At 35.5% G+C, this 14,839-nt stretch overlaps 1 protein-coding gene across 12 annotated transcripts in view; it reads left to right on the plus strand.

Moving 5' to 3' along the window:
* Window positions 1–2,220: 2,220 nt before the first annotated feature.
* The window catches only part of LOC109064829 (teneurin-4), a 208,012-nt gene continuing 195,393 nt past the window's right edge, over window positions 2,221–14,839 (plus strand). For 11 of the 12 annotated variants that reach the window (XM_042739124.1, XM_042739127.1, XM_042739122.1 and 8 more), the window contains exon 1: window positions 2,221–2,567. The gene's annotated coding sequence lies outside the window, so the exon portion shown is untranslated. The remainder of the gene's footprint in view (window positions 2,568–14,839) is intronic. The other variant, XM_042739132.1, reaches the window with a different exon arrangement.

Here is a 14,839-nt window from a genome sequence, read left to right on the forward strand (position 1 = left end):
GAAAATCACCATTAAACTTCAGATGAAGTTCTTAACAATGGATATTACTAATCAAAAATTAAGTTTTGAAAAATTTACTTAATATCCTAATGATTTTTGGCATATAATAAAAATCAATAATTTTGACCCATACAATGTATTGTTGTCTATTGCTACAAATATACCCGTGCTACGTATGACTGGTTTTGTGGTCCAGGGTCACATATAGTAAGGGCCCCCATATATACAGACCCATATGGACCCTCTGATAATAAGGTTTGCCCGGTCTTCCTGTTGCCTATATCAACCAAGGGTCTTCAAATCCCACACTGACACGTTCACAATCCCAACTTGGCCTGGCAGTTTTACATGTGAAAGAATATTTAACTTTTCACTTACCCATTCACAGTCAGGGAGCGGTAAGAAGCTCTAAGCTTGCCGAGATTAGCTTTCAGAGGATAATGCAGTGAATTGAACCCCACACATACCACCTCCTGGCCTCTCTCTTGTTCTCAGGGTAACCAAACATACTTGGAGGGATAGGGACCCTTGACCATTCTTTTTAACCTCGCAAGGCGAAAGAGAAGAGTTTTCATATAGCTTTGGATTTGAGGGCAAGACTTACTTAAACGTGCGGGGCCAAACAAAGGAAGTAAAACAGAAAAACACAAAGGTTGCGTCTTATATTAACCTACAAATTTCTGGCATCAGGTGGTTGTTGCAAAAACGTTATGAGATTTCCTTTACTAACTCACTTGTATGTGATTAAAGGTAAACAAGTAGACATACTGTTTTATAGATATGGAATATTTACAGAATTTCAAAGATATTTATATTGATCAAATACTTATTTTTATTATTATTATTAACTATAGTTATCGTTCAAGTATTATTTTTTACCCCACTTAATATTTCTCAAGGTGAGTATATTTTTGAGAGTCAGTTTCTGTGGAGATACAAATCATAAAGAAAAAAAAAAAAGCATATATATTGAAACAGTTACACTGTTATTGTCCAGACAAAAATATACAGTTCACTGAACAGATGATAACCAAACAATGGCCAAATAGTGATTATGGTCATATGGGGTAATAAGTTGTTATAATGGTACCTTCCATTACACAGACTTTCCAGCAAAAAGGAAACAGTAAAACATTTATGAAACAAACTTTTTTTTTTTAAACAACATATATAAAAATCTAACAATAAACTATTGTTTTGGCCAACAAATATTGTAATTAATAAACTTTATGAATTTATAATATACCATATGTGACAACTTGCCCTGACCTGATATTTATGGAAGTTTCTTGTCCTGAGAACACAACTTCTCAGTAAAAATGTGATTTTAATGCTTTCACATAATTACTGTGTTAAACTAGGGCTATCTTTCTTTTAAATTCTGAGAAAAAAATAAATGGTCACAGTAATAAAATAAAATAATACTGATCATTAAATTATATGATGCATTTGGCAATTTAAAAAGTTTTGCAAGCCACATTTTAAGCATTTTTCAAATTGAATTTTAACTAAGAAACATTAGCTGGCAGTACCCACGGTTAATGTCTTAATATGTCATAAATAGCCTATATCTTCAAATTAAGCAAAGGTATAAAAGATGACATTTTAGTCAAATCTGATTATTTAAATGAGCAATATTTGCTGAGAGCAAGAACCATGTTTAATACTCCAGTCTATTTAACTACTAAATGTTTGATAGACCTAATGGCTTCTGAGAATAACAGGTGGCACAGTACAATGAAAGTCCTCAAACACACCATGACACTATTCAAATGCCCATAAACACAAAGTAAACAGCCTAAAATGTAAAATAAAACATAAAAAAAAGAAAATCGGGAAATTGCTTATTATTTATGCAGATTTCTTGAATCTGCCATATTTATAAATTGTAAGGCTGTACAATGTTTTCATTTACAAAAACAATGTTGAGAATATTTTATTGTAAATATATACTGTTATATACGGACACCGAAAGCTATGCATACGATCTTCTTCTAATATTTTAAAGTAAAATTACAAGAAGTATTTCTTACAGGACAATTTCATATTTATCGTATAAGGTAAGACAGCCTGCATAACCAAACGCAGGTTTTAGTATTTTTGCATGTATTTACTAACACGTTTCCAGTGTAGCTAATTTATACTAGCTATACCCGCGTAAAAAGCGCTCGCGTTCACGCGCACACCCCCCTCTCCAGTCTGCACACATGGTACGAGCCGACTGTGGATGGTGGAAGCCGCTTGTCATTCCTCGGCATTCCCTCCAGCCTCCAGCCTGCTGCACTGCTTTCCACTGCAAGCGCTCACGGACTCAGCACTACAGCACACGGACGCTATTCGCCCTCCAGCTCTCCGCAGTAAAACACACGGCGCACTGCTCTCTCTCTCCTGCGCGCGCTCTCTTTCTCTCTCTCCTCTCTATGCGGAGCCCTGGACATTTTTAATCCTATTCATTTTCCTAACGGGAGATCATGATGATGAAACGCCGATATTAAGAGCATAACACCTCCTGGAAAAGCGATCGCAACCTGCAAGACGCTGGATAGACGCCTTCTTCTTCAGCAATGGTGAGATGCATGTTCACGAGAAAAGTGCGTGTTGTTGCAGAAACAGCAGGAGCGTTTGGTTTGACGCTTGATACTATTACGCGCAGCCTCCTCTGTTATTTATTATGGGGCAGCTTGTAAACTTGCAGCATGGAATGGCAGTGCAAAGTAAAGAGGGCTTGGCTGCACTCTGTAATCATGTAAAACCATTAATTATTGCTTAAAAGGATGAATGATTCATATCTCTACCTTTTTAAATACTCAGTCTAACCTTTTAAATAGAAGTTTGTTTTCAGTGACTGGGACATTTTGGGCATTTTCCAGCATTTGGACTCTACATCCATCCCATATTAACGGGCAGAGGGTGTACCTGCTTACTGCTGCATGTTTCACTCCTGTATCATTCACTTATGGGTGTAATCTGGATGGATAGCTATAGTTCACGGATATAGAGATGGTAGTGTTCTGATTTCTAGGGTAGGATTGTTGCCGGTGTGTTTCTGGCAGTGGGGTACTGCGTTTCCAGATTGATCCTGTGAAGCAAATGGACATTTATAGCTCCAGTTTTACTCCTACTCTCTAACACCCTTCTATTTGGGGTCTGAGGGTTCGTTTTGAGGGGAGTTCATGGCTATTGCTGTTGTATATTAGGGGAAAATGGCAAATATTGACTAAATGTGCATGCACTGACACTACCAATGAAGCTGCATTTTAACTGTGGCACTTAAAAAAAAAAAAAAAAAGCTAAATCTGTTTTTTTATTCAGTAGCACACATGCGCATGCACACAGCCTAGTATTTTCAACATAACAGAAGGGCTGTTGAAAAATTGATAGTAGATTGATAGAAGAGATGTTTCTTCTTCCACAGTATACATAAAAGATACACATAATCTCTTGGGGCACGCTAAAAATGTATGGCATTGCATTAGAGAACAGAATATCAAACTAAATTATTTTTGTATGAGGAAATATAGCACAATTGTAAGTCAAGCAACTAACTAAAGAAAATGGTTGGGGTTTAAATAATAAAACTAATGATGTCTTGAAGTATCTGGACACTTTATGGTTGTCAAACGTTAGTGGGACGTGTTCATAGTGAATAGTCCTGTGGTTACTCTGCAAGAACACCTGTGTGAACATGAGGAGAAATTCACTAAAATGACCGAGGAGCCATTTGGTTAAATTGCCCAATTATTCCGAAAATTTCACAGATTTTGTTGGTTTGATAATTTCCAAGTGAACCCTAAGATTTGACGATTCTTTTTAGGGCCTCTGTACTTGGAAACATACAAAGATAAGTAACCAAATGTAGTCATTTTCAGATGCATATAAAGTTAGATATTAATTAATGTCAAATTTTGTAAGTGTTTAAGCCTGAGGATAACAAGCTTCATCGGGTTAAATTCGAGAGACCCCGAGTTCTGTTTTGTGCGGTGAGCGGTACTAAATGAGTCTGAAGTTGGTGGGTCCCCATTGGTTTGACCTTTCGAGGACGGCCCTGTATTCTCCCGTTGTCATGGTCCAAGTTGATGAGGACCCTGGTCACCACACAAGCGATTTCTATGAAAAGAAAAGCCCAGGCAACTCTCCCTTTGTTCGCCCCTACAAAGAGAATGAAGAAAAACATCAGGCTAATTTCTTTTCTCTTTTATCTTCTTCTAATCATTTTATTTTTTACATTATGCAGTGTTCCTTTAATTCTTGAGTAATCTTTATGAAAATTAACTTAAATGTAGACTTTGTGATGCTGTTGCGAGGCCATTTAAAATTACGTAATTTCGATATTTTTTTACTTTTGCTGATGGATTTATCAAAATGCCTGTTTTCTAATGGTCCAGGCTCTTTTCTGTGGGTTTGGTTTGGTTTCATAAACTACTGACTTGTTTGAAGCCATCTGAGGAACCACAGTGAGACGAAACAATGATGGAAACAAACCAATGAATTGCTTGAGCTCCCCAGTGACTCTTCCAGTCAAGATGCGGAGTCTCTCATGTAATAAGCCTTCATAGCTGAGCTATTGTGAAAGAGTGTAGACATCAATGGAAGGTGGACACGCAGTGTGTGAAGTGTTGCTCATTGCACCTTCCTCTTATTAAGGAGCCCCAGAATTGCACCCCTGCCAAGTTTCTTTATCCCTGCAGTGCTACAAACATCTGATCACTGTCATCACAAGACTCTTGTGCAGTGAGGCATTTTTCCTGCTCAACCACTGCTCAAAAACATAATCTGATAGACCTGCTGTTTGGCCATTTGCCTACTCGAGACTGTTCTTGCGATTCTTCAGTTTGTCTTAACTCAACACCACACATTTAAAGGAACACTCCGACTTTTTGGGACTTTAGCTTATTCACAGTATCCCCCAGAGTTAGATAAGTCCATACATACCTTTTTAATTTCTGTGCGATTCTGTAAGTGTTATTTGACGCACCCACCGCTAGCCTAGCTTAGCACAAAGACTGGATGTGAATGGATAATGCTAGCATAGTAATCCCAATAAGTGACAAAATAATGCAAACATTTTCCTATTTACGTGTTGTGATCTGTATAGTCACAGCGTGTACAAATAACAAGGCTATATGAGACAGAGACCATTTTTAATCGTATAAATACTGGGAACTATATTCTCACTAGGCGTAGGAGCACAGCTAATGTTACTTGGGCGGAGTGATTAGCGCAGCACACGAGACGGCCTGTTGATGGTTCCGTAAACAAAACAAACGTGACTAACTAGCTAGACGTGACTCGTGATCATGACTGACTTTGAGGAATTGTCAGACTCAGAGTAATTTTACTGTGTATCAAACCAAGATCCAGAACCATATAGTTTTGAGCCAGGATACACAGACGAGGAGTTACAAAGTGCTGTAGAACACTAATCTCATCCTGATTAATAATTATCACAGAAAATGTATAAAGAATTATTACAGGAATTGATATATTTGAAATGCAATTTATTACAGCTGACCAAATATATTCAACAGCATATAATACAGTAATGTTAGATAATTGCATTACAATAGCCAAGAATATGGGGAAAGTAATAGCAAAAGGCAAATAGTTTTTGCACAATGAACCCACAGACAGTAACGTTAGCCTACTATTTCACAAACATTTCCTCCAATTCATTAGCAAGTTGATTGTATTAGTCCTGAGAGTTACATTTAGCGCCGCTCATTTGTTATTGAGCGATACAGTGTGTTCACGACAACACAATAATAACAATAAAGGGGATACACGGAGCCCCTATTCACGTAATAGTGCCACTACTAAGGTTATATTACATTAGCATGGCACTGTTACAGTATGGCTAATGTTAGTCATCTCAAAACATAACGGAACACTTACCGCAGCAACAGGTGATCCAATTTGTCCTGTCTTTATTATCGATGGGATGGCTGTATCCTTTAGCACACGTTTCATGGTCCGTGTGGCAACTTGCATTTTTTCAAAATAGTCGTCTACAGTAAAAATGTTCAGAGCAAACGAAATACTTCGTGATGGTGTTTACAGGTGTGTTTGGAACTATACCCAGAACAAATAGCCATCGATTCATCAGGTCAGCGTTTTTGGTTGGAATTCTATGAAACATCATAGTATTACCTAGTCTCCCCCTGTTTATTGTGTCGCAGCTCTTTACAATACAGCGAACACCCATGACTGTACACTATAAATGTACTATCTAGTAATTGCTGACTCTATTACTCCAACTCTGAGCGAACTCTCTGCTCCTCACCACGGCGCGTCTCGTGTGCTGCGCTAATCACTCCGCCCAAGTAGCCACTCCGCCCAAGTAACTTTAACTGTGCTCCTACGCCTAGTGAGAATATAGTTCCCAGTATTTATACGATTAAAAATGGTCTCTGTCTCATATAGGCTTGTTATTTGTACACGCTGTGACTATACAGATCACAACATGTAAATAGGAAAATGTTTGCATTATTTTGTCACTTATTGGGATTACTATGCTAGCATTATCCATTCACATCCAGTCTTTGTGCTAAGCTAGGGTAGCGGTGGGTGCGTCAAATAACACTTACAGAACGCACAGAAATTAAAAAGGTATGTATGGACTTATCTAACTCTGGGGGATACTGTGAATAAGCTAAAGTCCCAAAAAGTCGGAGTGTTCCTTTAAAGGTTATGTGCAATTTTAATTGAATGCAGAGGCAACTAAACAAATAAACCATTTGTAGGTTCCTTCCCCCCTGTAAATACTGTAAATACATCATGATCTCTTTTGTAAATGCTGTGGAGTTATCAAAACATTGCTCTGTTTGTTTGAGCCAGCCTAAGAAAGCAATCTCAGCTCAACCAATTGTGTGAGTTTGGGGTGTGGCTATCAGTTTGCCCAACCAATGGCAGAAAAGGTGTGATTTTATGGAAAACTGTTTGAAAACCAACTTGGGCTGTGTTTTCCAAAAGCATCGTAAGCCTATAAGTTGATCATATTTATATTAGTTTCAATGGGTATATGATGTACTTAAGCTTACGATGCTTTCGGAAAACGAAGCCAATGTTGTTTAAAACCAGTCATTACTTTTGCAATTATTTTTGGTAATGCAAGCAACATGAAGTTACACAGTCACTACTGTATGGGTTAAAAATGTTGTGTACACTGGAAAAAACAAAACAAAAAAACAAACAAACTGGTGTATGATTTACTTTTAAACAATTTTCACTCAGGAAGTATCAACCTAGACACATTTGCTTTTTACATCATGGCATTAGTTCTTTAGAAACAGAAAGCAGATATCTCTCATCAGATTATAACGTAATCAGAACTCGGATATTCTCTGCCAAATCCTTTTGACAACACAATAGTGTTTCCATAAGATAAAGATAAGTACATTGCTGGATAGTAATGAAAATTAGAAAAAAAAAATAATAATTTGTGGGGCATGGGAGTGGTTATGAACAAACGTATATCAGATCAATGAACTATTATAGATGTGACCTACTGTGTGCTAAATCCATCTGAGATCAATGTGAAAGTTGTGTGACCCTCACTGACTGCTAATGCAATTAGGGTTTTATTATGTGTTAGTTTATAGTGCTGTAAATACCACCACCCCTGTTATATACCAAGATTAAAAGCAATGGCTACACCTTAACCATAAACGCCAATTTGTCCTAATGGCCACTTGTCAGTTTGCAAGCTAGTTTGTTGAAAAAGAAATGAATCATTTGTCTTCTGCTTAATTTTTCTTTCTTTCTTTCTTTCTTTCTTTCTTTCTTATTCTTTTCTTTTTTCTTTTTCTTTCTTTCCTATCTTCCTTCTTTCTTTCTTTCTTTCTTTCTTTCTTTCTTTCTTTCTTTCTTTCTTTCTTTCGGCAAGGTAAAATTTTGTTATCTCTAAATTAAATGTTTCATTTGTGAATGGGATACCATGTTATTTTAAAAGCTTGTTTTCGCTTGCAGACAGAACAAGGACATATGCAATAGCAGGACAAGACAGTTCAGCACAAATACTGGTGCAGGAAATGCACAATTCCTTACAAATTTGAATAGTCATGTATCTAATTGGGCATCTTGTGTACAGTACAAAAAAGTATGGATATTATTTGACAGAAGTCTAAATGTTTACTCGTACACTTATGCAAAAAAATAAAAATAAAAAAGTGCAGTCTTTAGAAAAGATGCCTAATTTGACAAAAATGCTTTCTTTGTATAACTTTAATCTTCAAGTATAGGTTTCAGCAACATCTTTGATATTTTATTCTTAAAATACAAGAAATTCAAAGTATAATGTGTCAATTTGGCATTTTTATTTTGATGTTTGTTTAATGTATATATAGTATGGATTAAATGCAAAATCCTAAAAAAAAAGAAAAATGTTTAGAAAAAATGCAAGAAATGCGAAATCTTTAATGCAACAAATTGTAAAAGTTGGCAAATATGAAGAAAAGCACAATTTGAAAAAAAAAAAGCAAATCTTTAGAAATGCTATAATATATATATATATATATATATATATATATATATATATATATAGATATATATATATATATATATATATATAATATATATAGATATGATTATATTGATTGATTTTTTTTTTGGTCATATTGGGTGAACATAACATGTATTTCAATTGAAAGTTTAGTAGAAATGCAAATAATTTTTGGTGATTTTTAAACTTCTGCAGACACTATGGATTTCAGTTTAGAGACCAAAAAATTTTCAACTTGTTCAACAAGGAGAAAACACCCTTCAACAGATAAACATGTCTTTTTCAAAGTCCTTTCCATGGCTTTTTTAAAAATTGTGCTAATTGCCTGATATAACACTTTTTCTGAAATCCTGCAAAGACAAACAACCAACAGCTTCCGTGGCATCCGGTAATTAGCGCTCCGAAAGGTCTCACTCGCGACTTTACAGTACCTCAGTCAAAACAATACATCATTGTTTTCCACCTCTGTTTGTTTAAATGGCGTGTTGCTCTGACAGGAAGAGTAGATCTTACTGTAAATGAAGCTCATTGTCACGGTGGCTTGTTTTGGGAGGAATCCGCTAATTTTCGCACGCTCAAACGATCAGAGCTTTGCTTTGTCCCTCTCAGACAGCGTATAAATCACTGTCACTCGGTACAGTTGGTGCATTAGCTGGGCTTTATGAACGCAGCCTTCCCGTTCACCTTCTCAACATGAATGCTATTAATGGCGATGATGAGTGCATAGGGTGCAGGGGGTGTATTTGCTTGCCCGGAGCATTATGTTTAGTCGAAGCTGCAGTCTGTCAAGCTGTGATTTATCGTACACAAGGCTAATGGCAGCCTGTCGTGATAGCAATACTTGAAAGTTGGGAGAGAGGGAAAAAAAATGCCGTAGCGCTCCTCATTTCCAGAATCACTGAACGGTGACTGGTCAACTGAGCAGTCGCGATTTGCTGAATGAGGGAATTTTCTCTCTCTCCTTTTCTTTAGTGAAACTTGGTTAATCTTAGGAAAATTCTCATTGAAGGAGACACATTCTTGGTATGGCTACGCAGCTGTCAGGGCTTTGCGGCATTACTTTTTTAAATGTGAAGTGTAGCTGGGTGTTTTTATGAAATGTGACTAGCTTTTCTCTAGACGACTGTTTTTTTCACACAGTTGGGGGAAAGAAAAGCTTTTTCTTCACTCCAGTGGGCTTGGACATTGTGTATTCTAAAAGTGGGATCAGGAACAACAGCTGCCACATTTACATTCAAATGACTTTCAAGAGATCCTGCTTCGTAGTCTGGGCACCTATTCCCATGCAATTTCACCAGGTATACTTCCTTCTATATGGGATGCTGACGGCCAAGCTATTTTATGCCAAAATGGAAATATGTATACTGCAGTTTCATATTTTGCAACTAGTTATGAAGGTTTTAATTTTTCCCAAAGAAACAAGAGAGTTGTTACTTGTAAAGCCTTAGAAAAGAAAGTCTCAATTGTTTCTCCTGGATAGTAGTGATTACATGTAGACTTTGGATTAATTTTTTGGTTTCTCAAATGAGAAAAAGAGCCCAGACACCTCTTGAGATCTTCAGAAGATATTGTTGTTTCTAACTGTATTCAGATGTGTCAGAATGGTACTTTAAAGTGGGACGCTGGCTGCCAAGAACAAAAGAAAATGTACTGTAATTTCAGGTTTTGCATAGAAGTGTCAGTTTATGAAGGTTTTATTTTTTGCTCAGAGAAATGAGGGAGGCAGTGTTTCTTGTAAACCCATAGGAAATACATTCTCAGTTGTTTCTCCTGGACAGCAATGAGATTATATAGGGGCTTCTACTTTTAGCTTCTCAGATGTTTCTACTGATATACAGACCTAAGTAATCTCACATTTCTTCTCGAGATCTTTAGAAGATATCTAAAAAATTTCTCTGTGTTTAAATTTGTTAAACTGCGGCTCTCATTAATTTGAAAGATTTGTCCTATACATTATATAACTAGCTTTTTTTTTTTTGTGCATGCACAATATATTGTTACCATATCCAGAATCCCACAATATTAATATGTTATATTTATTGGCATCAGTTGATACTCATTTCTCCTATTTTTGCATGCATATTTCTCTTATTACTAACTATTAGTAAACAGCAACTAGGAGTTTACTGAGGCAAAACTCATAGTTAATAGTCCTAAAAAAGTGGTCGCCATTAGTTAATAGTGAGAAAATAAACCAAAGTTAATCTAAGCACTAATAATCAAATAAGCATGTTAAATTGAATCTTTAGTAAATCTCACAATAAATATCAATTTTCATAATGGTCCATTACAGTGTTGCTATGCCTAAATTGTAACATTTAACATTATTGAGTTCAGTTTTCAGTTTTTTATTTTAAACAATATTTAGACACAATAGTGTAATCTTAATATTGGCCTTGTTATTAGCTTATTGATTTAGACCAGAATTTTAATAATCCAAAAGAATTTGGTGATAAAAAGGGTGTAGATGAAACATAACTGAAATCTCCAGTGGAGTCTCTTGAGATCTGAAAGAGCGATGATACAATTTTCCTCTAAGAAGTTATTTGTTACTCATAGACAAATCCTACAAATGCCACTCCACGCCATCGAAAGTTCAAAGCTGAAGACGTTTTGAAAAATAGCACTCGAAACATTGAAATACTAAAACAAATGATGGGTTTGCTTCAGTTGACATGTGAACGAAATGGTGGCTTTGAACGCTGGGCAATTAATCAATTACTGGCTATTTGCCATTAGAAGCGGTACTGTGCCAGAGTGAGGTCAGATTTGAGGTTTCTCCATTTATCCTTGTATACTGTGGCATTGTCTGTTTTGTTTGAGCAATGCTAATGCACCTCCTGGCCTGTAAATGACCTTATTACTCATCTCAGGGAAGAAAAAGATTCACATGGATGTGTTTAATACCAACTGTTTTTCTTTGTTGGCCAATTGGTTGAATAGTAAGGTGATGAATGCTCTTCGCACTGTTGTGTTTTGATAACAGTCAACACTCTGCTTTTCGACCCCAGGACCTTTTGTGTCGGAACCCCGAAACATCTGCCTCCCACAATCCTGTGAGGACACTGCCCCCTGCGTTGATTCACCTTTGTGATGTTGTTTAGATGAAGAGAAAACTGAAGTTGATTTTACATGTGGATGCTGCCTGAAAATGTGAAAATATCGATGCTGCTTGATCATATTCAAACCTAAAGTAGTAGGTGGTTGCTAGAGTGTTGTCGCGGTTGCTAGAGCACCTATATATTTTCTATAGATCTCACAGAGTTTCTAATAAAAAATACAAAAAAACCCCTAAAAAAATTATTTTTTTTTTTTTATACAGGACTTATGTGGGTCATCTACATGAAAGATATCTATCTATCTATCTATCTATCTATCTATCTATCTATCTATCTATCTATCTATCTATCTATCTATCTATCTATCTATCTATGGACTTGATCGTTTTATTTGTTCTTAGGCAATGACATAATCATTAATGTATATTTATTAATCAGTTCTTCCCAAGTCTGTATGATTTTATTCATATAGAAAACAGTGAAATGGTTATTTATGGATCAGTGACATAATGCTCATATTTTTATTTATTTATTTTTTAATTTTATTTGTCTGGAACTGTGAATTTTGTTAAAAAAAAATTTTTTATTTTTTTTTTAGAAAAACACTATATACAGTGGCTTCATGAAATCTGGGGATACCACAAAGGATAAAATAAAGAAAAAGCTTATTATATACTCTTAAGTACAATTCTCTTAAGTAAATTTCAAAAAGAACTTGTGAGTAATGTTTAGTAATAATGTTTTATTATTGTTTTTGTAATAAAACAATAGAAACACACACATAGATTACATTTCCAAGGACTAGGCACATTTGTTAGAGCCCCCCCCTTCTTATTTTTTGTCGCTCTTGTTTGTCATTGACCTTTATGCCAAAGTGTAATTCTTGAGGTCAGGGGGTATTTCAATCCCTGACCCTAAGTATGAGCAGTAGTATAAGTGATTCTTGCCTTAGCAGACACTCCTAATTAACATCTTTGTATGATATTGATTTATTTTCTCTTCGATGAAAGGCCTGCCTGATGTTGCCTCTCAATAGTGGCTATTTTTTCCTTGTTCTTGCTGGAGGATCTCATCGGTGCTATCAGGCAGCCTCTGCTCCTGAAGTGGTCTTTGGAAGAGGGGGCTTCGTGTGAAAGGAGGGGGCCTTAATATGTGCACTTGAGCCACTTTCCAGAGAGGATGGAGGTTCATGTTACTTCTCTTGTGCTGAGAGAAACAAAGTGTCCATTGTGCCCCGCATTTCACGCTACACATGTAGCAATTTCTGTGATGATTCACATAAGTCACTGGAAGCTAATCGCAATCTTCTTGCACGAGACTCGGATTTCAGCTTTTGTCGCCGGAGCTCAATGTACTGTCACAAACTTGAATGCACCTCATACGTTTGCGCTCAGGTGTCTGGAAAAACACCCCCTGGAATGACCCTTCTGTTTAAAGTATGTAGAAAGGTGTTTTACGCATGTGAATGGTATGTGTGCTTGGCAGTTATTAAAGCTTCTTTCAAGGTCTAATAGAGGAATTTGAAACTACTATAAGATCACTGAAGGCTTAAGACTCATACATATAAAAGAGCGTTTCTGAATCTAGACTGCGTTAATGACAGTGGAAAGACATTTTTAATATTACATTCAGAAAACAGATACTGAAGTAAGGTAGTACTGCAAAAAAAGTTTAAAAACCAATAGTCAGAGCTTTGGTGCAGTAGTTGAGCCATAGTGCTTATGTGGGTAATGCAGTTTTGAATTCAGTTCCATCCTTCCTAATATTTTTTATTATTTTTTTTTTTTAATTTGAAACAAAATAAGTTCACACTTTATATTATTACTATGTACTTACATCAAAAATAAGTACAATGTACTTATTGTCTTCATATTGTATTGCAAAACACTTTTGCTGCTATTGAGGTGGCATACGGGTAAGGTTGAGGTAAAAAAGGGTAAGAACTTAGAAATTTTGTGTTACAATAATACTTTTCAAAAGTTTGGGGTCAGTAAATTGTTTCTTTCTTCAGCAAGGATGTGTTAAATGGATAAAAAAACACAGTAAAGACGTATATGGTTAGAAAAGTTACTATTTTGAATAAATGCTATTATTTTTTTGCCTTTTATTCATCAAATAATAAAAAAGTATCACAGGTTCCAAAAAAAAAAAAAAAATTAAGAAGCACAACATTTTCAATACTGTTAATAAATTAGCATATTATTTAGAATGATTTCTGAAGGAAAGACTGCTGAAAATTCAGAGAAATAAATTATATTTTAAAACATATTCACAAAGGAAAACCAATTTTTAATATTGGTTTTGATCAAATAAATACAGCCTTGATGAGCATAAGACCACTTTTAATCCCCCTCAGTGTCGTATGGTGGTTACGACTCTGTCATATTCTATGCTTTGATATTCATCTAGTTATTTACTATAGGGAAATCTTGCACATTTACAGGAAATAGCTTACTTGCGTGTTAAAAAAAGAATGTGGACACTATTAATTAGTGGCACAAACATTTGGTTCAACCAGTGGAATTACATTGGGGTGTGGCAAAATTTTTATCTGACCAATGGCAAATTTTTTATTAGTTTTATTAGTTTTGGGATCACTAGTGGCAAAGAAATTGCACATTACCTGTAAAGCTAACATAAAATGCCATTTACAAACTATTTAATATCTGTAATATGATGAAGATCCAATAAAAGTATAAAGGCATGTTTGCAGAAGTTAGCACTTTTTTTAGTAACATACAAAGATGAATTGACAACATTTTCTTAAGAATACATTTATTCTTAACTGATATGTCCTTCTTATTTTGTACATTAAAATTAAAATATTTTGAATTAATGTTATTTTCTGTTTTCTTGAGGTTGTTCTTTTTAGAAGGTTGTTCTTTTAGGAAACTGAATCGCCAAAGATAAGAGGTTTAATGAATTAATTTGGTTGTTTCAAATATTAAGCATTACAAAATAACACTACCTGCATAAGGATGTGCATGAGTATTTTGAATCAATGGCAGTGATTGTTAATGTAACCAACGATTGGTCACGATAATGCATGACTTAACATTTCCTGAAACCGACTATATACACCTCAGTTAAATGTTTTAATGTTTTTGGCAGCATTCAGTACAACTGAGCACATATAAAAATAGATTTGATTGTGATTTCACACTGACTTTAAACATTGCCGTAAGCAAAGCTATGTTTTCGGCTGCTTCATGGATCGAATTTGAGGTAGCATCATAAAACAAAGAAGTGACACATTTTGTGTTTGTTATCGAGAGTGATTCAG

This window comes from Cyprinus carpio, chromosome B15 (genome assembly GCF_018340385.1).
Source record: "Cyprinus carpio isolate SPL01 chromosome B15, ASM1834038v1, whole genome shotgun sequence".
NCBI classification, from domain to species: Eukaryota; Metazoa; Chordata; class Actinopteri; order Cypriniformes; family Cyprinidae; genus Cyprinus; species Cyprinus carpio.